This window comes from Rhinolophus hipposideros, assembly GCF_964194185.1.
Source record: "Rhinolophus hipposideros genome assembly, chromosome: 4".
In the NCBI taxonomy this organism is placed as follows: Eukaryota; Metazoa; Chordata; class Mammalia; order Chiroptera; family Rhinolophidae; genus Rhinolophus; species Rhinolophus hipposideros.
The window spans coordinates 2,584,329-2,598,788 of record NC_138050.1 but is presented as its reverse complement, the minus strand read 5'-3'; the positions used below and the strand labels follow the sequence as shown (position 1 = coordinate 2,598,788).

Here is a 14,460-nt window from a genome sequence, read left to right as displayed (position 1 = left end):
AACCCAGCGGGAACTTCCCGGGACACGTCGCCCAGCCCCACGGGCCTGGTTCCGAGTGGGTCCCAAGTTCCCCCCCGCCACCGCGGCCCCGACAAGATGGAGGACGTCGTCTCCTCCCGCAGCCATGACGGGCGGTGGGGCCACTGCTCCCCACCCGGCGAGGCGCGGGTGGACGTGCGTCCGCCCCAGGAACACTCGGGGACGCCTTCGCCCGCCGCCGGCCTTTCACTTGGCCCCGCAGCACCCCCTGCTCTGCGGCCCGCACGGGGCTTCAAGGAGCTGGACAGGGAGGGCGCTCGGGACATCGAGGCCGCGTCCCTCCCCGGGCAGGGCCGTTGGGAGCCGCCGCGGCGGCCTGGGCGCCCGGGCCCCAGCGAGGGCAGGCGTCCGGGATCAGCGTCTCGGCCCGGGGGAGTCCCCCGTCCCCAAGGGACGGAGCCCGCGGCCGGTGCGGCGGCAACGAAAGTCGGGCCGCCTGACCTGACGGACCGGGTGGGGGCGGGGCGGGAGGCGGGGGCGGGGCGGGAGGGGACGCGGCCGAGGGCTCAGGCTGGCGGAGGGGCGAGGGTACTGGAAACGTCGGGGGTGTGCCCTGCGCCTGATGGACAGCCTCCCGGACCACCCCCTCGAGGGGGTCCTGAAGGAAGGCCGACGGAGCCAATGGACGTGCCCCGGGCGCCTCGCCCCGCCCTCCCCGCCAGCCAATGGGGCTGCGGCGGGCGGGGCCTTCCCGGGCTCGGCCGCGCCGCCGCCTTCTCCGCCTCCTCCTGCTCACCAGCGCTAAACCCGGGACTGGACCGAGCGGAGTTGTGCGCGTTGCCGAAGGGGGTGGGCCGGGGGAGGGGAGGTTCGTTCCGCGGAGCCGCAGCCAGAACCGGGTGAGGCTCGTCCCCGCTGTCTTCGCAGTCCGGGTCCGCCGATGGTGGGGGTGGCTGGCGCAGCGCAGCCTCGGGAGGCGGAGGCGGAGGCGGAGGCGGCCGGAGAGGCGGAGATGGGTGAGGGCGGCCTCCGGAGCCTCCCCCCGGCCCGGGACTAACCCCCGCGGCGCGGCCGCCGTCGCCGCTGCGCGTCGGGCCTCGGGGGCTGCTCCGGGCTCCGCTCATGTCACGGGCGCCGGCGCGTGCGGCCCGAGGGCTGCGGGCGTGCGGGCGAGGTCGGGAGGGCCGGGTGAGGACGCGGCGTGGGGCGCCCGGGGCGGGGGGCGCCGGGCGGGGGGGGGTCGCGGGTGTTTCCCTTTCTGTGCAGGGGGGCCGTGGGGGAGGGGCGCGCGGTCGTGGTCGGGCTCCCCCGGCTGCGCCGGAACCCGAGGCCCCGAGGTGTTGGGGGGCGAGGGTCTGCTCTGCCGCGGGCCCCTCCTGTGCGCTCTCTTCCCCGGCATCGCGCTGCGCGGCCCTGGCTCCTCACGTATTGTTTGGCTGGGTCTCTAATGGCGGACGGGGAGGCAGCGCTGCCGGTCTCCGACTGCAGGGGGGGACAAGCCTTGGGCCCAGGGCAAATGCTTGGGGCAAATATGGGAGATTTCAGCCCAGCGGTGACGTGAGCCGCCCCTACCTTCGAACTGGTGACCGGAGTGACGGGGGTGACGCCCGGTGGGCCAGTTTGGGAGGGAATAGCATTCGCTTGCTGGCGTCGAGGCAACGTTCGCCCTTCCCCCGCCTCCTTCCCGGGAGCAGGCTTGGTGTCCTCCGCCTCCTCCCTACAGATTTCGCATTTCACGTGGGTTTTAGTCCCAAATACATATCTTACGCCTTTTTTGCCCCGCTTTACGTACGTGGGGTTGTTGGTCTTGGGCTGGGCAGTGATAATAGAAGGGTCGAACCTTCTTGACCTCTTATTCCCTTCTCTGCCTCCTCCTGGTGGGAAGGGCTTGGTTCTCCCACCTGGATAGGTTGTTCTTGATCCATTTCTCATTTTTCTTCTTACCCCAGGGTCAGGAATCGCCTTCAACCCTGTCTGGTACATCTTTGACAGAAAGTGAGGAGGAAAAACATCCCCATTGTGAGTCCTTTGCCCCTAATTTGTTGCTGGTAGAGACGTTGTCAGGTTGTTTGTAGGGTTCAGCCATTGGACTAGCCTGTCCCCGTTGTTTTGAGGGGGAGGAGCTTTCCCTTGGGTGGCAGCTGCCCCCGGGGCGAAGCCTGGGTAATGGCTGGGAGACAGCTGGGAGTGGGCGCTGCTGTTTGCACCGCTGCAGACATCGCTCCTGCTGCTGCAATACCAACCTCAGCAACCAGACGACGGGCTCCTGCAGCTGCTCACGTTACCCGGGAGGAGGGGTGCTGGAGAGGAGGGCATATTTCTGGTGCCCTCTAGAGTTCCACAGTGGGAATTAAAGTTACTTCGTTTTAAATGCTATGCAAGCAACCATCTTTAACATTTTTTTCTCCCTTTACAGTTGAGTTTAGTGCTTGTAATTTGTTGGTTTTGGTGATGTGCTAGGCAATAAGAAAACATATCCAGTCAAAATTGCCATCAATTGAAACTAGTTACAAAATATCAGTGAAGTTAACACTCTGAATACATTCTATCTCTGGAGTCCACTCTGGACACATTGTATCTCAAGTCTATTGACAGTCGACATTGTAACTTTTAGATCTCTGCAGAGGTGAATCATAAGGATAGTGGCTTATACTTAAATATTAATTACCAAATGGGTCAAAAGACAGTTAATTGATTGTGAATTATTTGCTGAATATTGATTGTGAAGGATGATGTGAAGATGGCAGCTTATTAAATAAGCTTTATTAAATAGATAGCATTCTAGGCCCATTGCAGGACACTTTTATGTATTATTTCCTTTAATCCTAGCAAGTAGACCGCAGGGTAATAAAAATGGCACGTATTGAGCCCCTATTGTATGCCAGCACAATTCCAAGCTAAGTATTTTTTAAAGTTTATTTAGAAACTTTCAAATTTATGAGTGAGAAGAGGTTCATTATCCTATGTGTACCTATCATTTGCGTTCTGTAATTATCAACACATGTCCAAACTAATTTTTAACGTGTTAAGTAATCCTCATGAAAACCCAGTGATATGGGTACTGTTTTTAGTCCTAATTTGTAGAGGAAGAAACAGGCATAGGCTGATTTGGTGAAGCAAGGATTTAAGCTTAAGTAGTTTGATTACAGTGCTTAAGTTCAGCAACTATGCTATCTTGCTTTAAGAATATGCTTGTGTAGGGGCTGTCGGATAGCTCAGTTGGTTAGAGCTGGATGCTCGTAACATCAAGTGCTGGTTCGATCCCCGCATGGACCAGTGTGAGCTGTTCCCTTCACATCTAGATTGAAACAACTACTTGACTTGGAGCTGATGGGTCCTGGAAAAACACACTTAAAATAAATAAAAGTTAATAAAAAAAGAATATGCTTGTTTTACAAATTTAGAAATTGAAACAGTGGGAAAAAATCCAAGGTTAGAATCTTTTCAGTCTGTTCTTTTCCTAGAGAACAGTGTGTAAGGAAATATATAAGGTTTGAATCTTACAGAGTACCTTTTTAAAATATAATAGAACCAGAGGTATCAATTAGATCATTTTACTACCTTATTTCAAAACTAACAGGCTCTATTTGAATTAGAAATACTATATTCTCTTTTTCAGTGTGTCTTTCTACAATTTAGAGTCGAATTGTTTCCTACATACTGCAACTTGAATGACTATGACTTCTCTAATAGGTTTAAAGCTCCTTTGAAGCATTAGATCATTCAGATATAATGGATCAAGGATCAAATCTTTCAAATAGATGGGCAATACTTATTTTATCACCACATATTTTCAGAAAAATTGACCTTTATCAGATTTCTTTTCTTGGTTCTTAGTTGTGATATTGATAGGACAGTTTATGATTGGTTGTCGTTGGTAGACATTTGAAGATGACATACAAAATGTGTAATCAGTAGTTTTCTGTAATGTCAACACATGTATACTAAAGAAAGCCATGGTTCTTTCAAATAATACCAAAAAGTGCTTCTTTTTTTATTTACAAAAAGTTTTTAAAATTGGGGAGTATTGGGGAGCAGTGTGTTTCTCCAGGGCCCATCAGCTCCAAGTCAAGTTGTTGTCCTTCAATCTAGTTGTGGAGGGCGCAGCTCAGCTCCAAGTCCAGTTACTGTTTTCAGTCTTTAGTTGCAGGGGCACAGCTCACCATCCCATGGGGGAATTGAACCGGCAACCTTGATGAGAACTCGTGCTCTAACAAGCTGAGCTATCCGGCTGCCCCTTTGGGTGCTTGGAGGCAGCTCGTCTTCAATCTAGTTGTGGAGGGTGCAGCTCACTGGCCCATATGGGAATTGAACCAGCAACCCTGCTGTTCAGAGCTCTTGCTCTAACCAACTGAGCCATCTGGCTGCCCCCTAAAAAGTACTTGATTTGCTTAATGCTTTAGCTCAGAATTACAGATTTTTGTTACTTAAAAACACCAGTTAGTGGTGTTTTAATGTGACCGACAGTAAGATGAAAATAACCTGACAATTTTTTAATTGACCTTGACTAAATAAGTTCTTTATTATACTTACATTTATTGGGTACTTAATATGAGATAGGGGCTACTACATGTACTTAGGAACTGTTTTAGCAGTTAAAAGTACTTTGCATATTCATGGTGACTTTCTTTAATGCATTGTTAATAGTATGTGTCATCCTCCCCTCCCACCTATCCTTTTAGGCTTTTGGAGGGGGGAAGCAGGATAGTCTCTACTTTTCCATTTTTTACTTTTATATAATCTCATGGGCTGGACTTTTGTACCTTGTTTGGTGAGACAACCCTGAATCACTCAGATATCACACGGATGCTAACATATGAGTGTTTCATTTTTTGCATGGATATGGAGCTTGACATGCCATCTTTGTACAACAGTGTTCATATTCTTAAAGTTTTATTATATTTTGCCCTTGTTTGAGACAAAGAATCTTTAATCAGATGCTATAGTATTACTGTAATGGAAAGAATATGTATGAGATCTGGAGCTCTATCTTTGTTATCAAAAGGTGTGGAATAATTAGAAATTTTATGTTTTTTATCTTTCTAGGCATTAACATCTGTCTCTGCCCCATTTAACAATATTATTAACATGTATGTGATTATACTAAATAACATTTATTATAAGAAGATTTTGACATGTTCAACTTGCATGTGTGTTTGGGAATGCCAGTGAGCCCAAACACAAGTGTTTTCTCATATTGGATTCTCTAACAGTATTTTATGTAGGGCATTTTAAGTTAGGAAACAAGTACACAGAGATTGCTTTGACTCCATGCATTTTCCACTTTTTATTTCAATTGTTTAATTTTCTTTCTTTGTTTTTTTGTTTTTAATTTTTTTCTATTTCTGTCAGAGCATAGAATTGGGATTTTAGAATTGAACAGGACTTTTTAACTATGCAAATGTAAAAAGTTCTTATGTACAATTGCAATATGTAAAGATCTATACAGTTGTCAGTGAGAAAAATTGCTGTTGGATAAATCCATAACTGAACTGTGGGGCTCTGGGTAACAGTTGTTATTTTTGTTCTATTTTAGTTGTATAACAGTAAGAAAAAAAGTTTTACATAGTTGGAATTGCAAGTTTTTGTATTTGCAACCTGTTTTTAAAAAAGTCACTTTGTAATCTTATTAAAGTAGAGCTGGGACGAGAGTTATGAAGGCCAGCACCAAACACTTGGTAACAAGATAAGGTGGTCATCTTAAAGTGTGGTAAAATTTGCGTTACAACACATTTGAGCACATTTGTTGTTTTATTGTGTATTTTAAAATGTATTAATTTTTTGGATTAAGTTTTACACAACACCTGAAGCACTTTGGAATGTGAGTGCTTATTTCTTTTTCAGTGAGATAAATTACTCAGTTTTTTTACTTTATAGCAATGCCATGTGTATATTATTTTTGCTGTAGTTACCTGCATACTTTATCTGGATTTATTTTTGCGAGAATTTGGAATTGAATTTGTAAACCATTGAAAAATCAATTTTAGAGATTAAAAAATGTTGTGTAGAGGGGTTTGCAAAATCTCTTGATCACATGACTAATTGGGATTTGTTCTAGTTCTGCTTTAATTTCAAAGCAGTCCACTGAAAATCAGAAGTAATAAAATTTAAGAATAATTTATGGTCTTTAATTTGAAAGAGGTTATGACTTGTGGGTTTTATTTTTACTGATTTGATCAATGTCTTGTAAGTACTGATGTTTACTATTTGAAGAGATGATTTAAGAGTAAACTGATTTTAGGATAAAAAGGTAATGAATAGTTAGTAGATCTGGTTCATAAAAGCTTGTATATTTATTTCATTGTTACATGTTATACTGTGGTTTCGTTGAAGAGTTACCATATTATTGTTAGAGAATTTCAACCATTTCCTTAATATTGATAGGCTGCCAGGGATTAAGTTTCTCTTCTCCAGAGGTTCTAGATTTTTTCCCCTAGAGTTCCTAGTGAATTTGACGTCAAATTTGTTTTTGTGAATTTATAGTTTAAAGGTTTAAAAAATACACCTAAAATTAATACAGTGTTATATATCAATTATTGTATATCAATGTAAATTTTAAAAAATATTTTAGTATTCTGATAATTCTGATATTTAGTATTCTGATATTAGAAGTTAATGTTAAATTGTAATTTAAGATGAATTTACTAGGAATAGTATTAATTGTTGCAACTTCTGTGCAAGATCTGTTGTAATTCTTGCAGTAAACTTTCTAACCACTTAGATTGGATGGGAAAAATACTTAAATGGCTATTTTAAGTAAAAACGTGATGGACAGTTAGAGGTTTCAGACAGAAGAGAGTTTATAAAATGTGACTAATTCAATGAGAAATTATTCAGTGTTTTTATTTTATAGCAATGCCATGTGTATGTTACTTTTGCTATAACTTTTGATGTACCTCTGTTTTCAAACATAATCCCTTCTGGAAGACCATTGAGTTCTGAAATGTTCGAAAACCAACGTGCAGTTTCCCCATAGAAAGAAATGCAAAATGGATTAATCCATTCCAGACTTTTAAAATCAACCCCTAAAACTGCAAATTGAGCATGAATTTTGCTATCTAACCATACCATAGATCCATACAATTTATGGCGTTCATAAACCGAAATGTTCGTCAATGGAGACATTCGAAAACCGAGGCACGACTGTAATTACCGACATACTTTGTCTGGATTTATTTTTGTAAGAATTTGGAACTGAAATTATGGTTTTCTAACTTAAAAACACTAAAGAAACTTTCTTGTAATGCTGGAACAGTTTTATAATCATTCATTTCCGAGGCATGTTTTTTGCCTGGAAAGAAGCGTGTCTCTTGAACCAGCCTGAGAATTGTTCAGGCTAATCAGTCAGGGCACCGTGAAAGTCACTTATTCACCAACTGTATATTATAACATCTGTAGATCATGGAGTCATAAAAGATGTGTTCTCTTAATAGTTGGCTAGCAGTACTATGTTCACATGAGCATTTCGTGTAGACTTATAATGCTGCACTCTAGGACCCTAATTTGGAATTGGTAAATTTTTTGTTAGGCCCAGTGATTATTAGATTAGTGAATTTGCCTTTGGTCCTATCCTATACAACTAGGAAAATGTTATACTGGAACTGAAAATTTAGGTTAAATGAAAATTTTATATTATCCTTTTGTTTTAGATTTGTATTTTTTTCTTTGAAGCTTGTCATATTTTATTTTAATTATTTCTGGTCCTAACGTGGTATCAGAGTTCTTATATGTTCATGGTTCTGTGTTTTGAAGTAACAGATTTGGCCCTTTTTAAATTAGTTACATTAAATTATTACTATAAAATTGAACTGATTGTAGCTTTACACCTATCATTACTATGAATATTGTCTCACTTTCTATTTTTATTTTTGTTTGTCTGTTTTAATATTGTACAGTCCTGTTTCTTAATCAAGTAAGTTTTAACTCCTGCCTAGGAAGTCATTCCATTCTATATCGCCAAACAGTTTTATGTTGCTTATCAAAGAGAAGCTTTTGTTCAAGTTAGTCTTTGTCTTTCATGACACAAATTCTTGACTTCTGAGTCCTGTTCTCTTCACTCGTATATCACATTTCCATCCTTGATGTCCTTGCCCAGCTGTGTTCCTCCTGGTCTCTTCCTCCTGGACTTACGCGTTCATTTGTCTTTCCCTTTCCTAACTCCTTTTGCATTTAAAAAGTATCACACAATATTTGTAATAGCATCCTGTGTTCTAACTGCTGTATTTACATGAGGCATATCCAAATTTTAGTAAACTTGAATTTGGTGAGATGGCATGTGAGTTTGATTCTAGTGGTATGTTGATACCTCACGTGGAAAGGGAACTAGTGGGGCTTAATTTTGCAGCTTTTATGCAAAAAAAAAAAAAAAAAAAGAAAAGAGAAAGGCATTTTTGTCACTTGAGTGTTGCTAGGGGATTTGCAGTCAGGTGGTTCAGATCTGCCCTGCCCATGAAGGAACTTTGGGGGTGATGAAAGTGCTCTAAAACTAGGTTGTGGTGATGACTGCTCAAGTGTATAAATTTACTAAAATTTATTAAATTTCTCACTTAAAATCAGTAAATTTTATTGTATGCAAATTATGCCTCAATAAAATTGTTAAAACCCAATTTTGCTCTACTGTTTACCAGTTTGTGATCTCTGGTAAGTCATTTAACCTCTGAGCCTTAGTTTACTCATTTGATAAATGAGTGTAGTAACGCCTGCCTACCTGAGATTGCTATGAGATAAAGGTGGAAAATAATACAAGGTATGTGACAGGCCAGTAGTAGGTGCTCAGGTCCAATGATTATCATACTAATAATATTTTGCATATAGACTATTATAAACAATTGGCATTTTTGGCAAAAATTTGATACTTTTCTAATCCCTTCCCTATCTTTGTATGTTGTAAAAGTCTTTTGCTGATTAATGTTTGAATTCTAGTGGTCAGTGTATCAGACCATTTCACAACTCTCAGTTCTATATGAGTCAGAGATAATGTGGTATTATGAAAGGTATGTGGAGTTTAGGTATAAATTTGGTTTTGCCAGCTGTATGCCATAGAAAGCTACTTGATAACAGAATAGTTTATTTGTCTGCAAAATGAGGTAATAGTATATATAAGCTAACTATTTTAAGATACATTTTAAGGTAGTTTTCATTGAAGAGTGTGGTACCAAGTTTGTCTTTTATAAATGGTAGTTATTGTATTAGATGTGTGGTGAAACTGAGAGACAAAAAAATAGAACTCAAGTCATGAAGGGGATGAATAAAGGGGAGAAATAAGACACTGAGTGCCTTTGCTTCAGAGGTTTAAATATTTACTAGAAAATTAAAAAAACTTCATTGAATTGTAAGTGATAGGTAGGATTATCTATGTACTTTCTGAAATTTGTCTATTAAGGGACAAAAAAACCGCAGATTTTCTTTTGTATATTCCATATTCTTTTTGTGTTCCTTTGATTTTTAAGACCAATCATTGAACATCTGAAGAACATATATCTGTGAAAGAATTCTGGTGAAAATTGTCATGAGTTTCGAGTCTTATGAAACAGAGGCAATAGATTTTTATTTAGTAATAATCTATATTGGAGAAATATATTCTTAGTACCTGAAGTTTAGCGTTTTTGAATCTGTGGTCTCATTGGTTTATTGATGCAAGTATTGTTTCATTAGGTTAGGTGAGGTATTAGTCGTGTAATTTTTGAACTCATATAAGGAAGATATTGTTTTTTTTAAAGCCCTCTACTCTATTTTTAAACACCAGGGAGAATTTGGTATCAAAAACAGTCATTAAACTAGGTTATAGATTTGAATACCACGTATCATAAGAATAAATGAATGTTTCCAAATTAACGTATATCATTGAAGTCTACTTGTGCTCATAAGTTTTTAAACTATGTTCGGAGAAGGAAGTGTGGATTCATTTAACTTCCTTGGTTAAGGGTTAAAAAGGATGGGATATGGTAACCTTTCATTAGGGTCTGAGGTCAGGCCATGTTACTAATTATATAGATTGAATATAGAAGTGATAAAAAATCATGATCAAAGACATAGGGCAGAGATATTTTTATTGTTTTATATTTTGAGGAAATTATCCTAATTTCCTGTTTTATAATGGGGAAACTGAGGCTCAGGTGTGATTGCTCTTCGCACACAGGAAGGGAGGGAGAGAGAGAGCTTGAATTCAGTTGTGGTGGTAGTGGAGTTAGCTGTGAAAAACTCCCAAAACCCAGAAAAGTTATTTATTATCTCCCTTTATTAGGGGAAAATATTATTCAGTAAATATTTATTGCCCAGGAACTATGTTATGTTCAGGGCATACAGTGATAGGCAATAAGAACATAGGTCTTTGCCCTCATGGAACATACAGACTAATGGAGGATGCAGATTACAGGTAAACATAATTACAAATTGGGTAAGTGCTGCTGAGGAAATGTGTGTGATAATGTGAGGGTATAACAAAGGAGATCTAATTTAGAGCGTGGATGGATTGGTTAGTAAAGTGTTTGGGAGGATCTTGAGGGAGTGACACTTAGGCGAAAATAGAAAGACTTTCAGAAAAGAACCTTTCAGGCAGAGGAAGAGATGTACAAAGGGCCCCTGAGATAAGGAGGCTCTTGGACCCTTCCATGATCTAAAAGAAGGCTGCTGCTAAGTGCAGAAGCCTAATGAGTAGGGTGGGGAACAGTCGTGCTGAAATTGAGCAGGAATCAAATCGGGCCAGAATCTTACTGGTCCGGGGAGAGTAGTCTTAGGTTTTCTAAGTCAGGAGAAAGGTTTTCTCCTTAGGTTTTCTGGAAAGTCAAGTGATTGGTGATCTTAAAAAAGATCTTTAGATGTTCTGGGGAGTCTAGTAGGGAATGTTAGTAATTCACCAGGAAAATGATGGTTAATTTCAGGGTTAGAGGGGTGTCAGAAGAGATGGATAAAAATGGGCAGTTTTAAGATTTATTTTGGAAGTAGAATAGGACTTGGGGATAGCATAACTGTACGTAAAGAAAGGAGAAGGAATTAAGGATCAGCTCTAGATTTCTAGTATCAGTAACTAGACACATAACACCCCAGGTGACAAAGACTGGAGAAGGTACAGAAACAGAGTGAAAGAGTAGTTAAAATCACTTGGAATAGGCGGTTTGGGGCCTTAGAAACATCTTGATTGAGAAATATTATGGAGTCTAGTATATCGAGATGTTATTTAAAATCATGGGGGTGGATGAGATCCCCAAAGGAAGTTAAAATCACTTGAGTGCCTTACATTAAATTTTGTTCCTATGGGAAAGAAGGAATTATTCCTTACCCCTAGAAATGTGCCCTAAAGATAACCTGAATGAATTGATTTATTCATTTATTTGTTAGATCAAAAGGGATATTTGTTTAGACTATCATAACCCTTAAATGAAGTTTTAGTGTATTAATTAAATGATTCCTATCAGCTTCTAAAACTAGAGTAGCATTGTTTTAGATATCTGATAAAAATATGTTAAGAAAATTTTGTGGCTAGATTGTAAGCAACATGAGGCATAATCTGTTACGTCATCTGTCATTGATCCCTGGTCCTTTTCCTCACCTTGGCAGAGATTAATAGTATCAATTTAGTGTGTATTAGTGCAGATCCTTTTCTGTGCAAATACTATCATGTACCCATAAAAATTATATAGTAGACTGACTCTGGGTGGTGAACATACAATGGGATCTATAGATGATGTAATACAGAATTGTACACCTGAAATCTATGTAAATTTATTAACAATTGTCACCCCAATAAAATTAATTAAAAAAAATTATATAGTAAGTTTGTGTGTGCATTTTAAAAACATGTCTACTACGAGGTCTGACAGTTACATTCGCAGACTTGTTGCAATGACGTTGCTAACCTTTTTTGATATCAAAGGGATTATTCATTATGAATTTGTACCAACTGAACAAACAGTTAACCAAGTTTACTCTTTGGAAGTGATGCGTGAAAAAGTTAGACGACCTGAACTTTTTGCCAGCAATTCATGGCTCTTGCATCATGACAATGCACCAGCTCACACAGCACTGTCTGTGAGGGAGTTTTTAGCCAGTAAACACATAACTGTATTGGAACACCCTCCCTACTCACCTGATCTGGCCCCCAGTGACTTCTTTCTTTACCTGAAGATAAAGGAAACATTGAAAGGAAGACATTTTGATGACATTCAGGCCATCAAGGGCAATATGACGACAGCTCTGATGGCCATTCCAGAAAAAGAGTTCCAAAATTACTTTGAAGGGTGGATTAGGCGCTAGCGTCGGTGCATAGCTTCCCAAGGGGAGGACTTCGAAGGTGACCAGAGTGATATTCAGTAATGAGCTAGGTTGCACTTTTTGTAGGATGAGTTCGCGAACTTAATTGTCCAATATCGTATGTGTATCTTTCTGCAACTTGCTTTTTTACACTTAGCTGTATGTCTTAGATATTTTTCTGAGTATGTAAAGCTCTAATCTTTTTAAACTGTTGGGTGATGGTTCATGGCATGGACTTAACACAGTTTAGACCTTCTATTGATGGACATTTAGTTTTTTCATTTTTTTTTTATTTTAGATCATGCTGCACAGCATGTATTGTGTAGTAATTTCTTTGGGTTCATAATGTTTTCTCTAGGAGAGATTCTGAGAATAGAATTTTTGAGTCAGTGTATGTATATTGTATGGTATAATCGGTACTGCCAAACTGCCTTCCACTGGACCCACTAGACTGACTGCATTTCTACTATTTCTTCACATTCTTGCCAATGCTGGGTACAACCGTGTTTCCTCGAAAATAAGATCTAGCCGGACAATCAGCTCTAATGCGTCTTTTGGAGCAAAAATTAATATAAGACCTGGTCTTATTTTACTATAAGACTGGGTCTTTGTAATATAATGTATAGTATATAATGTATTAAATATAATATATAATATATAATAAACAATATACAATATATATTATATAATATATACTGGGTCTTATTAATTTTTGCTTCAAAAGATGCATTAGAGCTGATTGTTTAGGTCTTATTTTCGGGGAAACACGGTATCAAATAGTTTAATTTGTATTATTTCTAAAGTATGGGTATCAGTTTTTCTGTCTGTTAACAACTATGTATGTATAATATATTTTTCATTTTGCATATTTTTACACCTTATTTACGGTTTTTTCTTTGCTATGTAAACATTTTATAATGTCATGGGAAAAACCATTTAACTCTTGCAAGAAATAGGAATAGCTGTAACAAATATCCGAGACTTTTATGATGGCTATTGTAAAATAATAACCAAAGGACATACAAGAAAACCAGAATGGAAAGATACACATATGTCTGGATGGGAAGACTTTAATAATGTAAAAGTGGTCATTTTTTTGTCTCCAAATCTCTAAATTCAGTAAAATTCCAATCAAATTCCAGTGTGTATGCATGCATATGGGACCAAATTTTAAAGGTAAAACAGGGTAAACAGTGAGAAGGAGGACTCTTTCCACTTCCCATCCACACAGTTCTCTTCCCAAAAGCAAACCACTGTTGTCATTTTCTAGAGTCTGTGTATGCCTGTGTGTGTGTATGTATGTGTTGTGTGTATGTTTCTCTTTGTATGTGTCAGTTGTTCTGTATCTTGTTTGCACTTTTTGCACTTGTGTGGAGGTGGTTTCATATTAGTTAGTATGTTAGTACTTTTAGCGATGCTTCATTGTTTCAAAGACTGCGTAGCTTTTCACTGTATGTCTATCCTCATTCATTTTATCAGTTGTCTATTGAGAGACATTTAGGGTGTTTCAGTCTTTTAGCTTTACAATAAATATCCTTTTACATTTTGTTCTTAAAATCATGAGATAATATATCTGTAGGAAGGATGCCTACAAGTAGAATTACTTGGTCAAAAAATATCTTTTTTTAAAACATTTTATTGGGGAAGGGGAACAGGACTTTATTGGGGGAATAGTGTGTACTTCCAGGCCTTTTTTCCAAGTCAAGTTGTTATCCTTTCAATCTTAGTTGTGGAGGGTGCCGTTCAACTTCAAGTTCTTGTCCTTTCAGTCTTAGTTGTGGAGGGCGCAGCTCAGCTCCAGGTAAAGTTGCCATCTTCTAGTTGCAGGGGGGCGCAGTTCACCATCCCTTGCGGGAGTCGAACCGACAACCTTGTGGTTGAGAGGACCCGCTCCAACCAACTGAGCCATCCGGGAGCTCAGCGGAAGCTCAGCTCAAGGTGCCATGTTCAATCTTAGTTGCAGGGGGTGCAGCCCACCATCCCTTGTGGGACTCGAGGAATCGAACTGGCAACCTTGTGGTTGAGAGCCCACTGGCCCATGTGGGAATCGAACCGGCAGCCTTCGGAGTTAGGAGCACGGCCGGCCAGCCCAAGAAATTTTTTGAGTTGCCTTTTAGAGATGTACTAACTCACATTGATTATCAGTATGAGACTTTTACTATACAGTTAAACTTTTTGATCTTTGTCAGTGTGGTAAGAGAAAATTGGTAGTTCTTTAGAGTTTAAATATGG

The 14,460-nt window shown here is 40.3% G+C and overlaps 1 protein-coding gene across 6 annotated transcripts in view; it reads left to right on the top strand.

Annotated features, from left to right (window-relative positions):
- The first annotated feature begins 813 nt into the window (after positions 1-813).
- ZMYM2 (zinc finger MYM-type containing 2) overlaps positions 814-14,460 on the top strand; it is a 99,800-nt gene continuing 86,153 nt past the window's right edge. For 2 of the 6 annotated variants that reach the window (XM_081046741.1, XM_081046737.1), the window contains exons 1-2: positions 814-878; positions 1,929-1,998. The gene's annotated coding sequence lies outside the window, so the exon portion shown is untranslated. Of the gene's footprint in view, positions 879-975; positions 1,168-1,928; positions 1,999-14,460 lie in introns of those variants that run through there. The other 4 variants (XM_081046740.1, XM_081046738.1, XM_081046742.1 and 1 more) reach the window with 3 other exon arrangements.